Source organism: Orycteropus afer, unplaced genomic scaffold, assembly GCF_000298275.1.
Source record: "Orycteropus afer afer isolate SDZICR_OR568_19922 unplaced genomic scaffold, OryAfe1.0 scaffold00126, whole genome shotgun sequence".
In the NCBI taxonomy this organism is placed as follows: Eukaryota; Metazoa; Chordata; class Mammalia; order Tubulidentata; family Orycteropodidae; genus Orycteropus; species Orycteropus afer.
The window spans coordinates 1,602,145-1,613,962 of NW_006921713.1; positions in this window are offsets into that span (position 1 = coordinate 1,602,145).

The following is an 11,818-nucleotide window of genomic DNA, read 5'->3' on the forward strand; positions in this document are numbered from 1 at the left end:
GGTGGGTGCCTTGGGAGGAACAGTTGGTGAAAGGGCTGGAGGGAGGCAGCATGTCTGGCCTTGTAGTAATAGGCCTTGGGTTACTGCTGGTAATCCTGCCTTCCCCTTGTAGGGTTAGAGGAGGTCAGAACATGTGGCCTCCTTGCCGTTTTTGCAAATGGTGATTGTGGTAGTTACGGTTATGTATCAGTTTGGCTGGGCCTGGTTTTGAGTGGTTGGGCAGCTTGCTGTAGTTATTCACCATGATGAGATTGGTTATCAACTCCATGCTGGAATCTACTGAAGCAGTTTAGTAGCTGCTTTAGGGATGTGATCTGCTTCCAGTATGTAAGAAGAAGCATTGAGAAAGGCCTTGGCAGCTTTTAGCATACTTGAACCCTACATGTGGCCAAGTCATCATTCAGCGGCCTGCCATATTTGCCTGCCAGTCTCGGGACAGTTTCTGGGCTTGAATTAGTGGCCTGCCATGTTCTTTGGTAATCTTGGGACTCTGGGGGTTTACAATGGGTCAGAAAGGACTCACCGGCAGTTCATCATCAGCATCATTATGTCATTTTACTTGTCATCCTTGGGCTTGTTAGCCTCAGAAGCTAGCAGCTGCCTCAGTAGGCCAGGAACAAGAAGCAGAAGGCCAAAATGAAGGGGCTCTCACTCAGCGCCTATAAGCTGGGACTTTGAATTCAGACTTCTAGCCTCCCAAACTGTAAGAAGATAAATGACTGTTCAAACCACACACCGGTGGTATTTCTGTTAGAGTGGCATAAAGCAGTCAAAACAGTGAACAAATGGATTATTTATTTGATATATTTAAATATCCTAATGTTAACTAATCCTCCAATTCATAATACTTATCCAATCATGGCTTTTTATTCTTTCATGCTGCAAAACTAAATTTCTCATTTTGTATTTTAGATATTTAATAGCTATTGCTATTCACAATAACAACATTCATTAAATTATAATTTCTTGATTTTTTTTTTTACTTTTTGCTTTGTATGAGAGTTGTTTTATGAACCACAAAGTCCTTTCCACATCTCCCTACTATTCACAAACTCTTTAAACACAAGTATTTAATTGAATTTAGATATAATTCCTTTTTGAAAAGAGGGAAATAACTTTTGCAACTGTGGTGGATATCCCTCTTTAACCTAGCTTTTTCTTTAGTACATTTGTCTGGGAGTCCTTTCAAGTATAAGTTTTGAATAGTTTCCTCCCTTAATACAGAACCAATACATATTTCTTGTACTTATATATGCATTTTAATATATATTTCATAATTGTGTTGCTTATGTTTGTGATGAGATGAAAAAAGTAAGGAAAGGACAGGATGGAGATCAAATGGGTATCTCCAATCAGCTTTTTACTTCAGGAAATCTTTGTTATTTCTTTTAATAATGGGCTTTTTATTTTTGAACTGAGTAAATTGAGTGTATTAAAGTTATATGTTATTTAAAGATATTTTAATGTTATTAAAATTTCAGTCTTACATATCAAAGTATTTTAAACCCCAGAGTGAATTACCAGAAATGTATCAAATATTCCCTTTATTCTGTTCAAAATCTAGATAAAATTATAGTATTTTACCAAGGACCAAATATTGTAGAAAATCATCTTATGAACATTTTCTTCTCAGGCTAGTAAAATGCTTACATCTCTACTTTTAATTCACACATATTTTACTACCTGGATTAAAATCCTGGCTTCAGGATGTGACTTCAGACAAATTGTTAAAACTATCAGTATTTTAGTTTCCTCCACTTTAAGGTGAGAAAGCAATAATTTCCCTTGCATAGAATTTCTATTAAGTTTAAATGAGATGACACATATATAAAGCTGTCAGAAATATATGGTACATGGTAAATATTAATTTATTATCATCTCTCCTTTAGATTGTTGCTGTTGTTATGTGCCACCGAGTTGTCTCCAACTCATAGAGATCCCTCCTTGGGTTTCCGAGGCAGTATCTCTATGGAAGTAGATACCGCGTATGTTTATATAAGAACCATGACTATAGTTTTCTTTTGTCATTGACATTATGGGATACTCTGTCTTCCACTGCACACCTTCACTCTCATTCTTCTTAGACCCAACCTCTTCATCCATGTAGGAAATGCTCTTCTATGATCCCATATTCCTTAGCTACTCCCTCTCCTTGGATTTTAGATTTGAGCACTCAATGGGTTGAGTCAATCTTTTTCTCAAGTATTAAAGTTGTAAAATATAAAAATTAGGTGATGTTGGTGTCAATTTTTCCCCTACCATGTGTACAGAAGGAAAGGACCAACATTCAGAAAAAAGTCTAGAGAAGATTAGTCTTAACAGAGGTTAGATTCCTGTTCCATGTGTTCCTGAAGCTTACTACATCCCTGTCCTTTTTCCAGCTTGATGTTCCATAAATATTCACTTGTGTATCTTAACTAATAAATTTGCCAATCTCCCTGCTTTGTTTCATCAATCATGATATTCATTTCTAATTTCATTCTGGTGTTGAGTTTCTCTCATCTGTATTAATGTCCAATGATTCTAAACCTCTTCTCCTATGTCTTCATTTAGAACACAAGAAGATGATGAGCAGCTTTAAGTATGGAGTTGATGCTCTAGATGGTTTTAGCCTTGGTCATTAATTGTTAATATCCTCTTTGACTAAACTAAACTTAATTTTATCTGATTCTTGAAGAAATCCACCTCACTTCCTTAGTACAGCTCTCATTAATTGTCTCTGAAATTATAACAACTTTTAAATAGTTTAAATATCCCAGTCTTGGAGACTTCTAGCTACCATGACAGATTTTAAATGCATATCTAATAATATTACTTTTCACTTAACATACAGCAGTGATTCCACACTGCACATAGATTCAGCTGAAAATCTTTGGAATAGCAGGTTCATGTTTTCAGTGTATGTCTTTAACTAATTGACCAAGGTCTTTTAGCACAACTCCCTTCTACATATATCATGGAGCAACCATATTATATTTACTTTGAGGTCCTTGTATTCACCAGGCTACTGCATGTTATCTTTCCTTTGTCAATGTTATGTTATATCTAGAGTTCCCTTACTTTCTCTCTGAAACACAAAAGACCTCCCCAATTAAAATCTTCTTTTCTTTAGACAAGTTTAAGCATCCATTTTCCATGTGAGAAGTTTCCTATCATCTCATATGTTGTTGTTGTTGTTATGTGCTGTTGAGTTGGACCCAACTCATAGCAACCCCTCCTTGGGTTTCCGAGGCAGTATCACTACAGAAGTAGATTGCCCAACCTTCCTTCCTAGGAGTGGCTCATATAGGGTTAATCATTTCTTCCTTACTTTCTGCCTTTACATAAAGTATGCTTAATCCAATTATCACAGTATAACTAGACTGAAGAATCTAGTTTAAATATTTGAACTCCGAGGCCATACTATGCTCACTAATGCATTTTTGTCTTTCACCAGGTGTTTACCACTTAGCTGACTGTCAAAATTATATGTTGATTTTAATTGGACTGAATTCAGGGCAGATCAAATTTGTAACCAATTTCAAGATACAACATCTGTTAATTTTCTTTGGCCTCCAGCTTTATCACTGAATTTTAGTAGAAAATTATAGCAATTTAATGCAAACTATTCATCACATTCTTTAAAAAGTTATTATTTAACAAAACTGTAACACATTTTCTGGGTTACTAAAAATTTCTGATTATTAGTATTTTTTATTTCAAGGGAAGTTTATTTGATAATATTGTAAAAAGAGGAAACAATTAAAAGAGCAGTCATTAATTCTGATGGTCTCATATTCACTCAAACTGGTATTTTTATCATCTCTAAAATGTTACAACTCTGGCCACACTGATCTGTTGTGAAATATTTCAGACGATATTAATTTGTATGTTTTGTACTTTATACTTGTACTTTTATTATTTTTAAAAAAATATATAATTCTCTCTTATTTGTTGAAAATAATTTTGATGATAATATATTTTAATTTTTCATGTATTTGATGTTTATCTCTGATATCATTTCATATTTTGACTCACTGCTTTGCCACCCTCATCTATTACATGAGCTGTCTGTAATTCACCTAATCTTCTTACCAATGATCAATAGAAAATTGGTCCAAGTTTTCTTTAGTTTTATTTTTCCAGCAAAGGAAAATATTGAAGAAAAGTTGAGATCAGATGTGAGTATTTTCCTCTAATATAGTTATACATTCTCAGGTAGCATCTTGTGACTTGCTTTATCTTTTGTGAATTTCCTTTACCAAAAATAGACGTGACTATCTTCATTTTACTCTACAACTTGCAAGTACATATTCCATTTCTAATTTTTTTTTATTTTTAATTCTCCCTTGGATTATTAGCAGCCCATTGAACTTCTCACCATTTTTAATTTGATGTATGGGGCTATCTTTTTATTACTGATACAGTTTATATCATAAATATATATATATATATAGAGAGAGAGAGAGAGATAGAGAGAGAGAGAGAGAGATAGAGAGAGAGAGAGAGAGATACAGAGAGAGAGAGAGAGAGAGAGCTCTGGTGGTGTAGTGGTTAAGACATTTTGCTACTAACCAAGAGGTTGGTGGCTCTAACCCACCAGCTGTTCCATGGAAGAAAGAAGGGCAGTATATTTCATATACATATGAGCTTTTTATTATGATTTGGATGAAATTTTATAAAGCTGATTAGTTTTACATCCAACAGTTCGTGCAAGTTTTGTTTTGTGATACTGGTTACATTCCCTGCAGTGTAATAGCAATCCTCCCCCTTCCTCCTGTGGTTTCCCTTTTTCTGTGTACTTCTTGCCTATGTATTTCTGTTTCCCTACATATCTCCTTGTGTGAATGCTACCTTTTTGCTATCCCATAGTTGATTGTTCCAAGAAGTACATCTCCCTGACGTAGTTGTTTGGGTCATAGTTCTATCTATTGTTTGGCTGAGTGTTAAGTCATGGGAGTGAATTCAATTCCAGGCCTAACGGGTGATTTGGGGACTGTTTGGGTGGTGGCATAGTGCTTAAGGCATTTGACTGCTAACCAGAAGTTTGGCAGTTCAAACCCACTAGCCACTCTGAGGAATGAAGATGGGGCAATCTACTTCTGTAAAGATTTACTGCCTAGGAAACCAAGTGGGGGTCGCTATGGAGTTGGAATCCATTCAATGGAAGTGAGTTTGGTTTTTGGTTTGAGTTTTGCTCAAACAGAAAAATACCACAAATGGGTGGCTTTGACAAACAGGGATGTATTTTCTTACGGTTTAGGAGGCTAGAAGCCTGAGTTCAAAGTGCCTGCTCTAAGGGCTAGATGAAAGTCCCTGGACCTTGGGCTTCAGCTCTGCCTCTTACTCCCAGCCAACTAAAGCTGGAGGTGTCCCTTAGCTCAGTCAGCTTCTGGCTGATGATACTGACAAACCTGAAGTACACAAGAAAAAGGGCACAGTTCCAAGATTATCAGACAACATGGCAGGTCACTAGTCCAACTTCAGAAATGGTCCCAAGTCTGGCAGTCAACCATGGCAGGCTGCTGAATCATGACTTGGCTTCATGAAGGGTCCAAGCATGCCAAAAATCTGCAGAGACCTTTCTTAATGCTTCTTCTTATATACTGGAAGCAGACCACATCCCTAAGCCAGCTACTCAGCTGCTGCAATAGATTCCACCATCGACTTGATTACCAGTCTCATCGTGGGGAATAATTACACCCATCTGACCAGTCTCTCGAAACCAGGGCCAGCCAAGTTGACATACAACTATTCCAGGGCCATAGTCTTGGGGGTTCTACCAGTCTCTATCTGACCAATAAATCTTTTTTTTTTTTTTTTTTAATTTTGTTGCACACTTTTCCCCTCAGTCCACCCGGGATCTCCAATTTTGACCCCTTTCTAAGTAGCTGTCATTGGTAGCCAAGCACCATCTAATTCTTTTGGTCTCAGGGCCATACAGGCTGAGGTTCTTATGGTCCATTAGTCTTTTGGACTATTTTGATGGATCTTTGATTTTCTTCACTGTTCTTTCCTCCAGACAGGTAAAGACCAATAGTTGTGTCTTAGATAGCTGCTCACAAGCCTTTAAGGCTCCAGTCACTACTCACTGAGTAACATACAATCAGTTGGAGTCCTAGGAAAGAAAATATAGAAATAAAAAATGATTGAGACAAACCAAACGCACTGTTATTGAGTTGATTTCAATTCATAGTGACCCTATAGAACAGAGTAGAACTGCCCCATAGGGTTTCCAAAGCTGTAAATATTCATGGAAGCAGACTGCCTCATCTTTCTCCCACAGAGCAGCTGGTTGGTTAGCAGTCCGATACTTTAAGCACAGCACCACCAGAACTCCTGATTGAGACGTGGTGCCTGAAAATTTTCCAGAACTAGAAAGATGGATCAAAGCACAAACTAAAAGAAAATTATATATATCAAGAGAAAACCATAAATAACAGCTGATGGGTTTAGACAGAGGGAGAGAAAAGGGGCATTATCTTCAAAAGGCAAAATTAGAGTGGCAGTTAATTTCTCAATCACAACAAAGGAAGTCACAAAACATAGAAATACTATTTTCAGTATGTTGAAGGTGACTAATTGAAAACATAAAATGTTATGTTCTGCAGAAGTATATTTCAGAAAATGAAGAAGGAAGAGATATTGTTTGACAAAAAAAAAAAAATAAGATTGCTCATAACTAACAGAACCTCATAGGAGAAATTCTAAAGGATATGTTTAGGTAGAAGAATGTGGATTCCAAGGAGATATGAGTTGCAAGGAAAAAAAATTAAAAGGGAAAATAAACAAGAGAGCAAATGGTTGTATAAAAGAGAAATAACCAGTATCAGGTGAGATTAAAAAATAAAAAAAATAGACTTAAAATGACCTATAATTTACACATTGCTAAGGGGATGGAAAGAAATGCTCTTTAAGACTTTTATGCTAATTATAATTATAATAAAGGTCTACTTTAAGCTTTGATAAGCCATGTAGGCCTGTTCCAATTTTTCTACCAATCACTAAAATGATGAAATATAGTTTAAGTATTACAAATAGGTAGTGGGTAGAAATAGAAAATGATTAAAAAGAAAAAAAAAAAAATAGGAATACAGCAACAGCAACCAAAAGATAGGAAAAAAAAAAAAAAAATTAAATGAAAATTGGGAAATAGCCCAACATAAGACAGCTGTTTAAATACTTTCATTATAATGGATTAAGTGTTTCAGTTTAATGAAAATAATTGTAATATTGGGAAAAAACAACACTAACTATACATTAATTACAAAGGAAAATCTAAAATATAATATAAAATTCATGAAAGTAATGGGATAAAAAAAGACATATTATGCATGGTTTATTTCCAAGAATGCATATAAAATCTACCAAAAATTGAATGTACATAAGGATATGGAGCAACTGGAAATCACATACCATTCTGACGATGTTGTTGTTGTTGTTATATGCCGTCGAGTTGGCCCCGACTCATAGCGACCCCTCCTTGGGTTTCCAAGGCAGTATCACTACAGAAGTAGGATTGCCCAACCTTCCTTCCGAGGAGTGGCTGGTGGGTTTGAACCGCCAGCCTTCTGGTTAGCAGTCAAGTGCCTTAGGCACTATGCTACCATAGTGTCAGTCAACTATTTCATTCACTATTGCTCAATTATTGTATTATAAGTATTTGTACTGGTGAAAGCAATTTTCATGTGCATTGGGATCTATATGTGAAAATATTCATAGTAAGCAAAATTGAAATATTCCAGGACAATAGAATGATAATGAATTGTGGAATATTCACAACATTGAATATTAATGGGCAATTAAAAATTAATAGACTTTAGCTTCAACATTTGTTTTTACAAACACAATGTTGAGTAAGAAAAACTGAAAAAACAATAATAATAATAAGAAGAAATAACTATAATTCTGTTTATTTAAAGTTCAAAATCAAGAAAAACTAAACCAGGAATTGGCAACAATGACATGTGGATCAAATCTGGCCTGCCACTTGTCTTTTGTAAATGGAGCTTTATTGGAACACAGACAAACGCATTTTCTGGAGTTGGAGGAAAGACTTGTGATCACAAAGGGACACACAGAGGGTTTCTGTGCTGCTGCAATCTTCTGTATCTTTACCTACATCATGTGATTGCTTCATATGTATTCACTTTACAATCACCCATTAAACTATGCAGGTGCTTATGCATTTTTTGCTAATGCATCCCAATTATATATCTTTAAAAATTTTTAAAGGAAAATAAAAATAAAACAAACAATAACAAAATAATCAATGACATTCCAAGGCTTTTCCTAATCATAATATCCTGAATTGCATGATTATTGACTTCCTAATTCTACTTCACAAATTCTGTAGCTTCCTTATTTTTCTTTCTAATGATCAAATCAAGACATCAAATAAAGCATATATCTAACTGAACTTGCGGAGCTCTGGTAGCATAGTGGCTAAGGCACTTGACTGCTAACCATAAGGCTGGCGGTTCAAATCCACCAGCCACTCCTCGGAAAGAAGACAGGGCAATCTACTTCCATAGTGATACTGCCTCGGAAACCCAAGAAGGGGTTGCTATGAGTCGGGTCCGACTCGAGGGCACATAACAACAACAAGAACAACTGAACTTGGGATCCTTTGCAGTCTAGCATTGATATTTAAATTTAGTAAATAAAGTCCCGTGAGATCAGAAATCACCTTCTGTTCATTTTCTTATCTTCATTCTTCCTGTTGTTAGGTACCATTGAGCCAGCTCTGACTCATAGTGATCCTATCTGTAACAGAAGGAAACACTTTGGTATTTTTGAGTCTATTATTGCAGATACTGTGTCAATTCATCTCATTGAGGGTCTTTCCCTTTTTCCTTTTACCAAGCATGATGTCCTTCTCCAGGGACAAGTGCCATTTTTTTTTTTCTGCCTAGAAAATATTAATAACCAATAAATTATTTTTTAAATTAATGAAGACTGCATCAGCCACTTAATTTCTCATCTAAACTGCTAGGCTTCTAAATGTAGATCAGATATTTATATGCAATCAACTCTCTGTATATTCCTTTTCTCACTTGTAAAACATAGATAAATAAAGCTAACTAAATTTATAAAGCAATTTATTAATAAGCACAGTCTATATTAACAGCCAACTTTTGACTGTTCCCAGAGTTTTGAATTTTCTTATTTTAGGCACATTGTAAATCGAGCCACTAATGTTAAATTAGAAATACACGCAGAGTTGGCAAAAAGCTTGTTCCAAATGTGGAGTCGATTAAAGTTCTGAAGTTTTGTGGGAATGCTAACGTGCTGGTTCGGGGCTCCAAAACTTACAGTTCTCCAGATGGAGTGTTGTTAATATTCTGGTTTTGTGGCATTGCACTATTTTGAAACAAATAAATTGAAGCAGTAAAAAGTAAGTTTGCTCACCATATGGCTGTTTATTTCTGTGTGTAGAGGCTAACTGTGAAATATGTGGCTCCTCAATATGGGACAGCCACACATTCACACCGGCGCACCTGCTTTCGCATGAGGAATCCTTCTTTTAGATGACATTAACTTCATGGTATCATGATTTGAAGAATTTTTCTCATCATTTTATATGACTGTGGGGAGACATCTGGCTTAGAAGACATGGAAAATGAGATTATATACTGGCAGGTTTTACCCTTTAAAGCATATGTATTATTTAAATATGAAAAAGAGCTCTTTTAGGTAAGCAAAAGAATATGAAGGATTAGGAGGGTGACTGTTAATACTGTGAGGGAGGCTTGTGTTCCAGGTCTACCTGTAACAAGGATTTCTAATATCGCCCTGGGCAGGACATAACATTTCTCTGCCTAATCTATTCCACCTTGATAATTGGAATTTAAATAATAGAATCACCAGAGTTGAAGATTTCTCCAAAAGTGATCTAGGTCTGCCTCCAGGAAAGATACAGTGAGGATTCCAAAAGAAGTATTTTCTTCCCTCAAAAGAAACAACTTCTGTTCCTAATCAGTGCAGTGTTGCTGTCAGGGTCAGAGATCAATCTGTTCTTTGAAATTTGCTTTCTCTTGTCCTACTGGAGAGTCAGGGAAAGAGTGACCCTTTACAAGCGTACAGAGGATTTTTAAAGTGTTACTTTCAGGTTATAATAAGAGGCAAAGAGATTGCTAGGATAAATACTCTCTGCTTGGATTTAGGCCCAACCTTCTTGATGACCTACCAACTCTTCTCATGTACAAGTGCTCAGATTTAGTGGTGACTTTCAATATCTTACTTAAGTTTTCCATCAGTTAATTCACAGAAATATCATATTTTAGTACATTTATAAGATCTCTATCTCAATATCTTGAACTCTGATAGTAAAAATCAACTGATCAACAAATATTAATAATTCACACGTGGTGGCTTAGTATCTAAGGCATTTGACTGCTAACCAGAAGGCTGGTGGTTCAAACTCACCAGCCACTCCTTGGAAGGAAGACTGGACAATCTATTTCTGTAGAGATACAGACTCAGAAACCCAAGGAGGGGTCACTATGAGTTGGAACTGACTCAACAGCAGTGAGTTTGGTTCTTTGGTATAATATAAAGCCTTGAGACATTCAAATAGTAGTAGGTGTTAAACACTATGTATATATTTGATACTCTTTATTATCAAAAAAGTATGCATGGCCCATATCTTAGAGATATATAATCTCCTAACTTACTTTGAGAAATATAACTGATATATGAAAATAACTTTATTTTGAAAAATTATTCTCTTAAAAAATTAGATAAATTATTTTTTAATACTGTTATTTATATTCTCTCTAAACCCTGAATAATTTTTGTTTTTCCTTACAAAATTTTCAATACCATTCAACTTTCTAGGCCCACTTTAAATCATCAAATTGCTTCACTAGAAACTTCATCAATATAACCATCTCTAAAAATTTTTGGAATTTACTGCCAAGCTTCTATCACACAAGTGTCTTACTAAAGCATCTGGGATATTTCCTGCTCACCAGGCCCAATCAGCATGTTCTCATCAAAATAGAGTAAACCAGCTTACATTTCTGCAATAATAGTATTATGTCAAAGTGCATGAATTCTGGCAAAATTTTGAGATAAGCCATTGAAAGTGGAATGCTGACTTGACCAGTTGAATGTAAACTTCTGATTCTACTTTATAACTTAGTTTAAAGAGCACTTGCTAAAGGGGTGAGTAAATTAATTTGCTCCAATACATCAATTACCACCTGATTTAAGTTTATGCAAATCTTTAAATATTGTCAGAGAAGTTTATATGATGATTTGGTAGGAATCTCCACTTCTGTATCTTTCAAGTCTTTTTAAGGGCATTGATTTCTGCAATGCTCCCAGAAATATAGTATGTTTATTTTGCTGTTTGTAATGAAATGTTATACCAGGAGCTATCTCTTAGGTATTCCTGCCATCAGCCATTCTCTCCATTATATAGATTAAGTGGTACGTTTTCATGCCGGGACTCCCCAAATTAGTGGATTTTCCAATGCATTTGTAAAAGAAGAGCCTTGTGGGCCCTTTGGTTGGCAGAATCAGCAGGAGGTGGTGGTGGGAGAGAATAAGCAAGCAGGTAAAACATAACACATCCAAACAGCATTCCTATCTTCTTAGTCTTTGGATTACTTTCTTCACATAATGACAAGAGAATTTTGCCATTGTTGGCCTCATGGCCTCATGGTATATAATCCAACACTGAAGTTAGGTTTTGCTCAGAGTATTAAAGATGCTTCATACTACTTAAGTAAGCATATTAAATTCAAAACCTCTAGGGGCTCTGGTAGCATAGTGCCTAAGGCACTTGACTGCTCACCAGAAGGCTGGTGGTTCAAACCCACCAGCCACTCCT